This window comes from Adiantum capillus-veneris, chromosome 17 (assembly GCF_014529385.1).
Source record: "Adiantum capillus-veneris isolate H3 chromosome 17, ASM1452938v2, whole genome shotgun sequence".
In the NCBI taxonomy this organism is placed as follows: Eukaryota; Viridiplantae; Streptophyta; class Polypodiopsida; order Polypodiales; family Pteridaceae; genus Adiantum; species Adiantum capillus-veneris.
In genome coordinates this window covers 144411734-144425729 of record NC_140947.1, presented here as the reverse complement: position 1 = coordinate 144425729, position 13996 = coordinate 144411734, and the positions used below count along the sequence as shown (strand labels likewise).

General features: G+C 39.8%; 1 pseudogene; it reads right to left on the bottom strand.

Moving 5' to 3' along the window:
• LOC147438249 (uncharacterized) overlaps positions 1-13996 on the bottom strand; it is a 49056-nt pseudogene that overhangs the window by 33918 nt on the left and 1142 nt on the right.

Sequence of the window (13996 nt, the reverse complement as noted above, 5' to 3'; positions counted from 1 at the left end):
CATCACTTTTATTAAGAATATGTGGGTGTTAAGGTCCACCACTTGTCCAACCTATAAGGCTACATCTTAAAGGTTATTCTTTCTTACTACTTGGAGTGACCATGATAGGTTTTACATGGGGGTTTGGTTCCAAGGTCCACCACTTGTCCAAGCTAACTCTATTGAAACATAGAGAGAAGCAAATGTCCACCCCTTGTCTAAGCTAGGGTCCATTGAAACATGGAGAGAAGGATGCTCCACCATTTGTCCAAGGTAGGCTCCATTGAAACATGAAGAGAAGCAAGGTGCACCATGTCTCCAAGATGCTAGGCTCCATCGAAAAACATTAAACCCAAGATATGTCGTAGATGAGGGGTTTATATTCAAGGTCCAACACTTGTCCAAGCTATTATTGGTAGTAGCCTGAGTGGTTTGGTCTCAAGATTCACCACTTTTCCACTCTATGTCATTATATTAAGAATATGCGCGTGTTAAGGTCCACCACTTGTCCAACCTATAAGGCTACATCTTAAAGGTTATTCTTTATTACCACTTGGAGTGACCATGATAGGTTTTACAAGGGGGTTTGGTTCCAAGGTCCACCACTTGTCCAAGCTAACTCTATTGAAACATAGAGAGAAACAAAGGTCCACCACTTGTCCAAGCTAGGGTCCATTGAAACATGGAGAGAAGGATGCTCCACCATTTGTCCAAGATAGGCTCAATTGAAACATGACGAGAAGCAAGTTGCACCATGTCTCCAAGATGCTAGGCTCCATCGAAATACATTAAACCCACGATATTTCGTAGATAAGGGGTTTACATTCAAGGTCCACCACTTGTCCAAGCTATTATTGCTAGTAGCCTGAGTGGTTTGGTCTCAAGATTCATCACTTTTATTAAGAATATGTGGGTGTTAAGGTCCACCACCTGTCCAACCTATAAGGCTACATCTTAAAGGTTATTCTTTCTTACTACTTGGAGTGACCATGATAGGTTTTACATGGGGGTTTCGTTCCAAGGTCCACCACTTGTCCAAGCTAACTCTAATGAAACATAGAGAGAAGCAAAGGTCCACCCCTTGTCTAAGCTAGTGTCCATTGAAACATGGAGAGAAGGATGCTCCACCATTTGTCCACGGTAGGCTCCATTGAAACATGAAGAGAAGCAAGGTGCACCATGTCTCCAAGATGCTAAGCTCCATCGGAAAACATTAAACCCACGATATGTCGTAGATGAGGGGTTTACATTCAAGGTCCACCACTTTTCCAAGCTATTATCACTAGTAGCCTAAGTGGTTTGGTCTCAAGATTCACCATTTTTCCACTCTATGTCATTATATTAAGAATATGCACGTGTTAAGGTCCACCACTTGTCCAACCTATAAGGCTACATCTTAAAGGTTATTCTTTATTACCACTTGGAGTGACCATGATAGGTTTTACATGGGGCTTTGGTTCCAAGGTCCACCACTTGTCCAAGCTTACTCTATTGAATCATAGAGAGAAGCAAAGGTCCACCACTTGTCTAAGCTAGGCTCCATTGAAACATGGAGAGAAGGATGCTCCACCATTTGTCGAAGCTAACTCTATTGAAACATGGGGGGTTTACGTTCAAGGTCCACCACTTGTCCAAGCTACTAGTGCTAGTAGCATGAGTGGTTTTGTCTCAAGATTCACCACTTTTTCACTCTATGTCATTATATTAAGAATATTAGGGTGTTAAGGTCCACCACTTGTCCAACCGATAAAACTATATCTTAAAGGTTATTCTTTCTCACCACTTGGAGTGACCATGATAGGTTTTACATGGGGGTTTGGTTCCAAGGTCCACCACTTGTCCAATCTAACTCTATTGAATAATAGAGAGAAGCAAAGGTCCACCACTTGTCCAAGCTAGGGTCCATTGAAACATGGAGAGAAGGATGCTCCACCATTTGTCCAAGATAGGCTCCATTGAAACATGAAGAGAAGCAAGATGCACGATGTCTCCAAGATGCTAGGCTCCATCGAAATACCTTAAACCCACGATATTTAGTAGATGGGGGGTTTACTTTCAAGGTCCACCACTTGTCCAATCTATTATCGCTAGTAGCATGGTTTGGTCTCAAGATTCACCAGTTTTCCACTCTATGTTATTATATGAAGAATATCTGGGTGTTAAGGTCCACCACTTGTCCAACCTATAAGGCTATATCTTAAATGATATTTTTTTTGACCACTTGGAATGTGCATGATATGTTTTACATGGGGTTTTGTTCCAAGGTCCACCACTTGTCCAAGCTAGATCTATTACATATATATTATACATATAATATTCAACTAGATTCCCTACCTATCATGTCCAGTAGCATGGATGCTCTAGCTTGAAGGTCCACCACCTGTCCAACGTATACTCTCCTATGTAAGGGAGATCTCGCTATAAATTCAAAACCTTCCCGCCTAAATTTAAAATATCCCTCCCAAATCTTAAATATCCCGCCTAAATTTTAAAATATCCCACCCAAATTTTAAAATTCAAACTTTTTTATAAAAATTTAAATTTTACTACTTAAATTTAAAATATTCCACGCAAAATTGATTTTATATTCAAGTTTACCACAAAAAGATATCATTATACCACCTAAATTCAAATATGCAAACCTCAAATCATTATATTGTACCTAAATTCAAACAAATTCAAATTAACAAGCCTAAACTGATATTAGTTTGCATAGATATGAATTTATCACACCTAAATTATGTCACCATGTTAGAGAGAGTGGTTAGAGAATTTGAACAAGGTCCACCACTTGTCCAACCTAGATACCAAGAAGGATTGAGTGTACAAGGTATTGTTTGGAGGTCCTTATAGTCCACTGGTCTCAAGGTCCACCACTTGTGGTAAGGGTCACCAAAAAGTGTATATATTCATCCAAAGAAATACACGTATTTTTGGTCTACATGTCCTAGTTTAAACCATTTATGTCCATTAGGTGTATCACTAAACAACACTACTATTTTTGAGAAACAGAAGTTACAATCATATCTACAAATGGATTAGAGGAAAATCAGCTCAGCATACATCTAGAACTCGCTACAAGAATCGACTTTAACAGATCACGCAAGTAAGTCTTCCATTCAATTTTACTAGTATTACAATGTGTTAGTTATTTGTGATATTTATGTATGTATATATACTATGTGTGCATATCGTAATTAAGTGTAATTGTGTATCTGCATTATGTATGAGTATTACAATGAAATAACACAAATATACATACATACACATAGATAACACAGACGCACACATACATGAGCATGTATTTTCAAGAGAGAGATAGCAAGATACAGAGATAGATAGATAGAGAGAGAGAGAGATAAATACCTGTTTTTTAGAGAGAGGAGAGAGAAAGATAACAGATTTCACTGTGTTTATGTATGTGGAAGAGAGGAAGACGATGTATGGGAATATGTGCACGTATTTTCAAGAGAGAGACAACAAGATAACAGATTTCATTGTGGTTATGTATGTGGAAGTGAGGAAGACGATGTGTGGGAATATGTGCATGTATTTTCAAGAGAGAGACAGCAAGATAACAGATTTCACTGTGGTTATGTATGTGGAAGAGAGGAAGACGATGTGTGGGAATATGTGTATGTGTGCGGGGATACTTTTAAACTATGTATCTCTGTCTTTTGACGAGAGAGTGTGTGTGCAAGAAGAGTTACAGAGAACCATCTTCTCTATATGGAGAAAGACAGAGAGTGAGAGAGAGAGAAATACCTGTTTTTTCTCTATTCGTGAGGTGTGCAATGTCTCCTGACAAGACTGTCCGATCCTGCCCTTCTGGAAAGCGTTGTGTACGCTGCTGTTTCTTTATCTTGTGCGCGAACTTTCAATCCTGTGCACTCCACCTGTGTGTTGTGTACGATGCCGAGCTTGCTCCTCTACGCGCGCGTATACTCCAACTGTGTGCGATCCGTGTGCGCTTTCTGTGTGTTTTCTGCTCGCCTGCTTTCTCTGTGTGCGTTGCTCGTGCGCTCTCTGTGTGCCTAATCTTGATAGGGTTTATTAGAATGCCACGTATGCTACAAGTCCATGTTTTATCATAGGATTAAAAAAAAACAAAAGCAATATAAAAAATTAACCAATTCACACGGCCAAAATTAAAGAAATCATGGTTGAAAATATGAAAAACATGCGTAACTCTATACTAGGAATTCACTTAGAAAAACATGCCGCCCCTTGACCCCGCCCAGAACAATATCCCAAAATCAACCTCCCAAGCCCCGCCATCGAGAGCGCTATATTCCACATCCCCATCAAGAGCGCTGCCCCCAAACCTCACGTGGAAGCACTGCCTTGTCACCCCATTGTGGCATTGCCCTAAGACCCCGCATCTGGAGTGCTAAATGGGAACATTCTTCATTAGTGAAATTTTGAACATAAATTATATTAGCATATACTTAAATATAATACAAATATTAACATATTAGCTATACTACTAATTTACTATAGCAGTTCTAGATTATGTCCCATACTATATTTAAGGTGCCAAAGGTTTGGCCTTATGGTCCTAGATTTAGCCAAGTGGTCAACACATATAGGACCAAGTGCACACTATGCCACAAAACTTGGCCACCACTTCACTTGCCAAAGTTTAGGCCACATGGTCAATCCTAAGTTTCCAATGTTCTTATTATGTCACCTTTTGCCTCGTGGAAAACCTAGGCTTGTTTTCACATACTCAGGCACTTCAAGCCACAATAAATTGTCATTACTCTTCGGCAATCCTTTTGTTCAAGTCTTTGAAAAAACATTGTTTAAGGCCACCCTAAACCATTTTCATTTAGGGGTGTCTAAAACTAGCTTTTTGGCAATTCGAGAAGAAAATGGTCAAAGTTTTATACTTAGTTTTAACCACTTGACCAATTCAAATATTGGAAAGCAAGGTCTTGTAATACTTTTCTTTGGACATCACACATTAAAACTAGGTCCCTCACTTGTCCAAGCTATGCTCTAATACAATAAAGGGCTTTTGGTTTCAAGATGCACCACTTTCCCAACCTTGATTCCATTAAAGAAGCTAGCTCTAATTAGACATTTAATAGCAAGGTCCTGCAGCAGTTCAGATTGAACATTTTCCATGGCATCTAGGTCCACCACTTATCTAAGCTATGCTCTAATAGAGTAAGGGGGTTTTGGTTTCAAGATCCACCACTTGTCCAAACTTGATTTGGGAAGCAAGGTCCTATAATAGTTTACTTTGGACATTCACCATTACAACTAAGTCCACCACTTCTCCAAGCTATGTTCTAATACACTAAGGAGGTTTTGGTTTCAAGGAGAACCACTTGTACGACTTTGTTTTTGGAAGTAAGGTCTTTACATAGTTCACCTTGGACCTTGGACATTGGATACTACAACTAAGCCCACCACTTGTCCAAGATATCCTCTATATATAGCCAAAGGGTTTGGGTTTCAAGATTCACCACTTTTCCAACCTTTCTTCCATTAAAGAAAGGAGGGGCATTATAACTAGGTCCACCACTTGTCCAAGCTATGCTCTGATATAGAGAGGGGATTTTGGTGTCAAGGTCCACCACGTGTTCAACCTTGCAAGACTCAAGGGATACTTGGACATTGGAAAGCATAGTCCTATAGTAGTTGATAGGTGGCAGTGGGTATTACAACTAGGTCCAACCTATGCTCTCATATAGCAAAGAGGCTTTGCTTTCAAGGTCCACCACTTGTCCAAACTTGCTTCCATTAAAGAAATGAGGGGCTACGTAAACATTGGCAAGCAAGGTAGCAAGGTCCTAAGGTGTTTCACCTTGGATATTGGGCATTATAACTAGGTCCACCACTTGTCCAAGCTATGCTCTGATAAAGAAAGGGGATTTTCGTTTCAAGGTCCACCATGTGTTCAACCTTTCTAATATAGAAAGGGGATTTTCGTTTTAGGGTCCACCACGTGTTCAACCTTGAAAGACTCAAGGGATACTTGGACATTGGAAAGCATAGTCCTATAGTAGTTGATAGGTGGTAGTGGGTATTAAAACTAGGTCCAACCTATGCTCTAATATAGCAAAGAGGCTTTGGTTTCAAGGTCCACCACTTGTCCAACCTTACTTCCATTAAAGAAATGAGGGGCTACGTAAACATTGGCAAGCAAGGTAGCAAAGTCCTAAGGTATTTCACCTTGGATATTGGGCATTATAACTAGGTCCACCACTTGTCCAAGCTATGCTCTGATATGGAAAGGGGATTTTTGTTTCAAGGTCCACCACGTGTTCAACCTTGAAAGACTCAAGGGATACTTGGACATTGGAAAGCATAGTCCTATAGTAGTTGATAGGTGGCAGTGGGTATTACAACTAGGTCCACCACTTGTCCAACCTATGCTCTCATATAGCAAAGAGGCTTTGGTTTCAAGGTCCACCACTTGTCCAACCTTGCTTCCATTAATATAGCAAGGAGGATTTGGTCTCAAGGTTCACCACTTGTCCAACCTATGCAAACCTTTTTCATGTTGTAGCATGATTTTTTGTTTGAAGAGTATTTTTCTATAACTATGGATTTAACGATGTAATCTTTTTACTTACAGGATGGACTTCGAATCTGGGGAGAAAGTACATATGATACTTGACAATGAAATCGTTGGTATTGGTTGTGTGTGTAGAACAGATCCAGATTCCACTTGTGGTGGTACAAAGATAGGGCTGGGAAATGTCTCCATACTAGTGGAGGAATGCTTGAAGGATGTGGTCCTACCTTTTCCTACAATGGATACTTCATCTCTCCAAGGCTCATTATGGAGTGTTGTTCGATGGTCAAAGCTTCTTTTGCAATCTTTTGTATTAAATGGGAACTTAATTGATCCACACGAAAGCTACAATGGTGATGAAGAACATGATCATTCTGATCCTCTAGTTACAGATGCAATACCTATGACAAGCCCAGAATTTGAAGCAATGATTCGAGAGTCTTGGAGAAATCAGAGGGTCCTTTTAAAAGATGACACAATGATGCAAACCATGAATGAAGGGACCATCTTATATGTATTTCCACATGATTATGTCAACTTTTAGGAACTTGGTCCTGATTGTGTGGGTGTGGGTATTGAAAGAGAAAATGCAAGCATTGATGATGTGGTTGAAGTGGGTAGCATCACTTTGCTAAAGTGGCCCATCAAGCAGACAACAATGTTGAATGGGAGCCCATTACAACGCTTTGTTCCTGTTGATGGCATGCATGCTACATATGAGGATGTATCCAACGATGGCAATGTTGGAAAAAAACTTGATGGGAGTAATGTTGTCCAGTTGTCAAGGAAGAGACGATACACTTTCATGAACAGGACTCAAAAATCAAAAGCAGCACCAGCTTCGACTTTTTACCTTTCAAAAAAATCAATTCAAAGGGTATCATGCATTGATTGTTGTGCACAAAAATGCTGCCAATTTGCAGATCGTGATATGGTGACAAGGTTACGACAACAATTTTGGGGAGAGTCTCAAAAATCACGCACTAATTATGTTTATGATGTTCTTTCTATATGTTATCAGAAAGATGAGAAGTCACGATACCAATTCAGGCTAAATGGCTCTATTGTTTGTTGTAGAGCATGGTATGAGCTACATGGAATACCAAAGACATCATTTTATCGATACAAGGAGAACTTTGAAAATGGTGTGCGCCAATATGTACATGGAAACACATGTACATTAAGAAGGGGACTTCAACATACTAGTTTAGCAAGAGCACTACTAAATGAGTTTGTGGAAAACAACTCTGAGAAGATGCCACATAGAAGTAGAACACTGCTAGATGGCTCAAGAGAGACTCAATTGGTGATTCCATCAACATACAAACAAGTGGATATTTTATGTGAAATCAACACGACACTTGACCAAATGGGATATGAGAAGAAGCTATCCCAATCTTCTTTTGGTAGAATTTGGAACAAAGAGTACCCACATGTCACTTTAACAAAGACGAGTGAGTTCTCTAAGTGCAATATTTGTAGCTCAATCAAGGCAAGGTTAGAAGCTAAACCTTCTCTTGAAGAGAGAGCTCTTCTCTTGAGGGAGAGAGAAGTTCACATGGCACAACAAAAGAGTTGCAGAAGCCTATATTATGCATGGTGCACGTATTCAGAAACTCAACCACAAAAATATGTATGCATAATCCATGATAAGATGGATCAAAAGAAGACTGCCATTCCTAGATTACGCATTGTTCCCAAGGGTGTGGATTCAGGATATAATCTGCAGGTGGCATTGATTGGCATGATCACTCATGGACATGGAGAAGGTCATTACGGACACTTTGTCTTGAATGGTTTGTGGCCAGCTGATCCAAATCTTACAATTGGCTCAATTGCTAATTGTTTACATAGCCTCGAGAGGATAGATAAGCATCCTCTTGGTGATCTAGTAACAAATGGACTTCCAAGGAGCAATATTTCACTACTACATGCTTTGAACTCAAGGGATGCTTTGGACTACCATAACTTGAGTGATGGAAAAGAGCCCATTGTGCAGTCGTCAGAAATTGCAGAAGAGGAATAAGGGTCAACATTTCGCAGATTGCCAGAGAACTTGTTGCTACAATTGGATAATTGTGCAGAGGAAAACAAAAATCGATACTTATTTGCCTATTTGTCAATGCTTGTTGCAAGGGGTGTTTTCAAAACCATCCAGCTGGGATTTTTAATGGTTGGGCATACACATGAGGACATAGACGCCATGTTTAGTAGGTTTTCAGAGAAGTTGAGAGTTACACAAACCTATACTTTGCCACATTTGATGGATACATTACGAAACAGCTCATCTTCATCTCCAGCTCCATTTTTTCTCACAAAGATCCCCGATTTCAAGCAATATTGTGATGGCTATCTTTGTGATGGACAAGACATACTTGTTGGACATTCCAAACCGCTTCAGTTCAGGTTCTTTATGCAGGATGAGACACCAATGATGCAAAATAAGGCACATGTAGGTGTATCAAGTTGGAGTGGAAGTATTCGCCTTTGGAAAACAGACACAGAAGGCAAGCCAATGTTACCACATGGAGATCCACCTCTAGTACAAATGGTGGAGTATGTCAAGGCCCACGAAGAAGTCATTTTGGGGCCAAAGAACTATATAAAATTTTGGAAAAATTTAGGGAATGGTTCAAGTATTCCACGATATTATAGACCCGTGATAGATTATTGGAGTAAGGTAATTGAAGAGATTGGAAAAGCAATCATATCAGAGGGAGTCTTGTATAAAATGTTTTGGCCAAAAACTCAAGAATATTCTCACCTACAAAGCACTACAATGAATTTGCAACAAGGAGCAGAAAGATTCCTAGGCCTTGAAGAGTTGAACGATCATTTTTGTGGGCCTCAACGAGATAGGCCAAGGGAAGAGTTTGACCCTATGTCTGATGTGCACCAAGGTGACTTTCTTATGCTTGTTCCGAGTGACACAGAAATCTATCCAGTGTGGCTTGCAATGGCTTTATCTGACATTGATAATGAGCTTACATCACCAAACTACAGAAAACTCTTGATTCAATATTGGGCACCTTGCGCGAGAAAAAGTGGGATGACAGATACTCAAGCTTACAGTAATTGTTGGAAGGGTTATTGGGCTGTCAACTATAAGGACCCACAAGTGTGGGAAACTATAGATGCAATTGTTTGGTCCTGGAGACCCAACAAAGAAGGACCATTTTCTAGAATAAAGATTCCAGAAAGACATGCTCTAAAAGCCAAAGAAGGCCTCACTCGTGCACATCAACCACACTTGGATCAAAGTTCAGATATGGTATCAAATGTGGAGTAGAATTATGTGGAGCTTCTATTGTGACTATACTAGTCAATTTGTAAACAAAATATTTTTTGTATCTTCCTTTGTTTTATGTAATTTATAGTTATTATTCAAATCCATGTGTTGTACATCCTCTTGACTTTTGGTGTTTATCAACACCACAATCCTATGAGATTTTCACTTTATTTACTAGCCACACACCTCAATTTTTCCCACTTTAAGTGGAAAATTCCCAAATTACATGAATTCGGTCGATTTGGAGATTCCCATAATGTGAGATTTTTACCAAAATACCTAATATGGTCTTCCTTGTGGCTGCTCATGATCTAAATCTCGAGCAAATGGATGTAAATACGGCATTCCCTCACGGTGACTTAGAGGAGGAAATCTACATGCTTCAACCAAAGGGGTATGAAGTAAAAGGTAAGGAGAAAATGGTTTGCAGATTAAAGAAGAGCTTGTATGGTTTAAAGCAAGCATCAAGACAATGGTACTTGAAGTTTGATCGATGGATGTTGGATCATGGATTCACAAGATGCAACTCGGATCACTGCGTCTACACGGAGAATTTGGGAGATGGGAAATTCATCATCCTAATGTTGTATGTTGATGACATGTTGATTGCAAGTGCTAACATGCAGAACATCAAAGACCTGAAAGAGGAGCTGTCCAAATCTTTTCCAATGAAAGATTTAGGTGCTGCAAAGAGGATACTTGGTATGAAAATATCAAGGGACAGGACGAAGAAGACAATAAAGCTATCTCAAGAAGATTACATCAAAAAGGTACTAGAAAGGTTTGCAATGGAAAATGCAAAACCAGTTTCTACACCTTTGGCTGGTCATTTTAAACTAACGAAGGATATGTGTCCAAAGACACAAGAGGAGATAGCCTATATGTCTAAAGTTCCATATGCTGTAGCGGTAGGTTCTCTAATGTATGCTATGGTCTGGACAAGGCCAGACATTGCACATGCAGTGGGAGTTGTGAGTAGGTTCATGGACAACCCAGGTAAAGAGCATTGGCAAGCTGTGAAGTGGATACTTAGGTATCTAAAAGGGACAACTAAAGCTAGGAAAGGTGCATACAAGTGAAAATCCTGCAGACATGTTTACAAAGGTGGTCAACAAGGAGAAGTTGAGCTTTTGCTCATCTTCAATCGGCATTCAAGGATAAGAAGCCAGAATGGAAAGCAGTCACAGGTTTGGTTTAGAGATCAATCTCCAAGTGGAAGATTGTTAAGTATGGAGCCTGATTTACCCTTGTAATTTTCTGTGGTAAAAGCGCACATTTGTAAGGCCCCCATTATGAGGAGAAGCCATCGTGCGTGAAGGAAAATCACTCACCGGAAACCAAAATTTTCACGGACAAGAATAAGGGGCAACTTTAAAGGCCTCGGGGGCGGAGGCCCCCGATACTTTTTTTTTTTCGCCGGAATATTATGACTGGACAGCGGCCGGAAAGTGGTCGGAAAACAACCGGTCGGTTGGTCGGTGGCCGGTAGTCAATGGCCGATGGCCGGTGGTCGGAAGTCAATGGCCGGTGGCCGGTGGTCGGAAGTCAATGGCCGGTGGCCGGTGGCCGAATTCAATGGCCATTGGCCGAATTCAAAAGCGGACTTGTCTTCTCAAGGGCGGCCACACATGGGCGGATTGGACGGTCCGATTTGGACTTATTCACACAAGGGCGGCTACACATGGCTGTCTCTCATAAGAGAGGGTAGCCCTTTTGGCCTATAAAAGGAGGCCACTTCTACACACATTTCATAGTTTGAAGTTGATGCAACAAGGTGAGTGTGAGGTGGTGAGAGTGAAGCAAGGCGGGAGCTCCATTAAGGGTATAATCCTTTTGTAAACTACTTCTTGTTTTGAAGTACTAAAGCCATTGAGTGGCTTCTTTCCGTGGACGTAGCCCACATTGGGTGAACCACGTATATCGTGTGTACTCTCTCTCTCTCTCCCTCTCTCTCTCTCTCTCTACTCTATAATCTCGTGTATATAAATCTGTCTCTCTCCATTAAGTAATCTACTCAATTATCTATTTAGCTACGTCTTATTTCCTAACAGCAGCTAAACTTGGACTTGCTAAAGGAAGACCATATTGTGTCTAAAATACATATTTATTTCAATCCAAGATAAATTTGTCTCCTATTTATTCTAGTCCAAGAGAAATATTATATCATCATATTTTAAATTCCACAAAAAATTTAAACACACTTTCATTCAATATTGAGGGGAAGATATGGTGGCATATACTATGGGATTGAATTAGTTATCTATGTACCTAATTGGGAAAATGCTCAATAGTAATTTTGGATTATCAAACAATAAAAAAATTTACTGGAATATTTTAGACCTCAAATCCAACCATGTGGTTCTATATACTATAGAAAGTTCCGGTTATGTATATACCTAGTTAGGACAACATTAAATAGTCATCATTTTGGATGGAAAAGAAACCACATTATATTACATAGAAATCATGATATGTATACATGTTTCACAATTGAATATGAGGTCTAAAAATTATGCCAATAACATCCTCTTCACTAAATTACCTGGGAAACAACCCGATTTTGCTCGTCCACTTCCACTGCACTCATACAAAACACCACCTCCTGCTCCGGCTCCCGAAGCAGCAAGTGCAATTGCAATATCACATCCTAGGTTGAGGCCCCCTTCACAAATAAAAATTCCCGCCACAACTCCACCAACAAAGCCCCATTTTGCCCCTAGAGAAATAAAGTGGGAGAGTATAAGTAATAACCATAATTTTTTCTATTTTTGGCCTTTTATTAGGTCTTTGCTATATTCTTCAAACAGAATCTTGCATGTTGCAAGAACGGTCTTGTATATGAAGGGATACACTATGTTTTAAATATTATGGTTGTTGCTGCTTTAAAAGCTGATACTTTGTTATCAATCAACTTTTTTTTTTGTAGCGGTCCGGGCATTCCTGCCCGGGTAGATACAAGAGTGCGTCTTCGGGCGTACAGCCAACCGCAATCGAACCCATGACCCGTGTCAAGGAGTTCAAACTGGGGCTAGCTCCCGTCGACTTGTTATTAATCAACTTAAGTGAAGGAAGTTAGAGTAGAAATTTTTTTATACATATTGTATGTATACCTTGGACAGTTCCTTCTGTAAAGCAATTACCCAGGAGTTTTCTTCGTCCTCCTCCATTCACAGTAGTATTAGTGTCTTGATCAACACCATCACCATTTGCACCATTGTAGAGAGAAGTGAGATCGTCTCCAGTATCGTAAATATCACACCCATAATAATCCGATTGTACACTTGGACATATGAGCTACAAGCTGAAATTATATGAGTACAAGTTTTTGTTTTTATCCACAATGATAATCTTGATTTCAAACCATGATCAAGAATAATGGAATTCATGAATTTGATAATCGCGCACGTACATGGATAATTTTGAGTGAGTAACAACCATAGTAACTAGTAACCACCTCTCACAAGAAGTTTTGGACATTGTGGCTTACCTCAACATCATGAGCTTCTCCGAGGGAGGCACCACATACCTAGCTAGGTATGTGATGCCTCTCGAGCAAAATCTCATGATGTTATGCATTGTATGAAAAACATTGTAAAACTAGACTCCATTTTCCTTCATGAGAAAATTTCTAAGTCTTCTTGTGTCTCTAATGGTAATTAACTAGTTACTCACAGCACTTAAGCTGCCTTCGTCATCTAAAAGGACGGCTTCCACCCCATCAGTGCCATCTGCAGCAGCACCACATCCTCCTAGTGCAGTGACCTACACATTGCAAATCAAAGCTATTAATGATTATCAAATATACAAATCAATGTGGTAATTAGTTATCGTAGCATTACCTAAGTCTTTCTAAACAAGCAAGATATGTGTGTGTGTGAGTGAGAGAGAGATGAGAGAGAGAGAGAGAGACACACACACACACTCACACACAGACCTGAATTTGGCTCAAGTCATCGGTTGATCAAAATGTAGGTGTCACATGGCCATGAGACCAAAATGGTGGGTTGTGTTTGTTAAAAAAAATAGTAAGTTTGTAGATTTCCTTTTTTTTTTTTGGGCTAAAGCTAGAGCCTAAAATAAATTTGCTTATTAATAGAGCCCATTTATAAAATAATACATACTTATGCAAAGATTGCATGAGCAATTGTAAGAAGTATCACTTTATGAATACTTAAGGTCACGCGAGGCTTAGTTCCCAC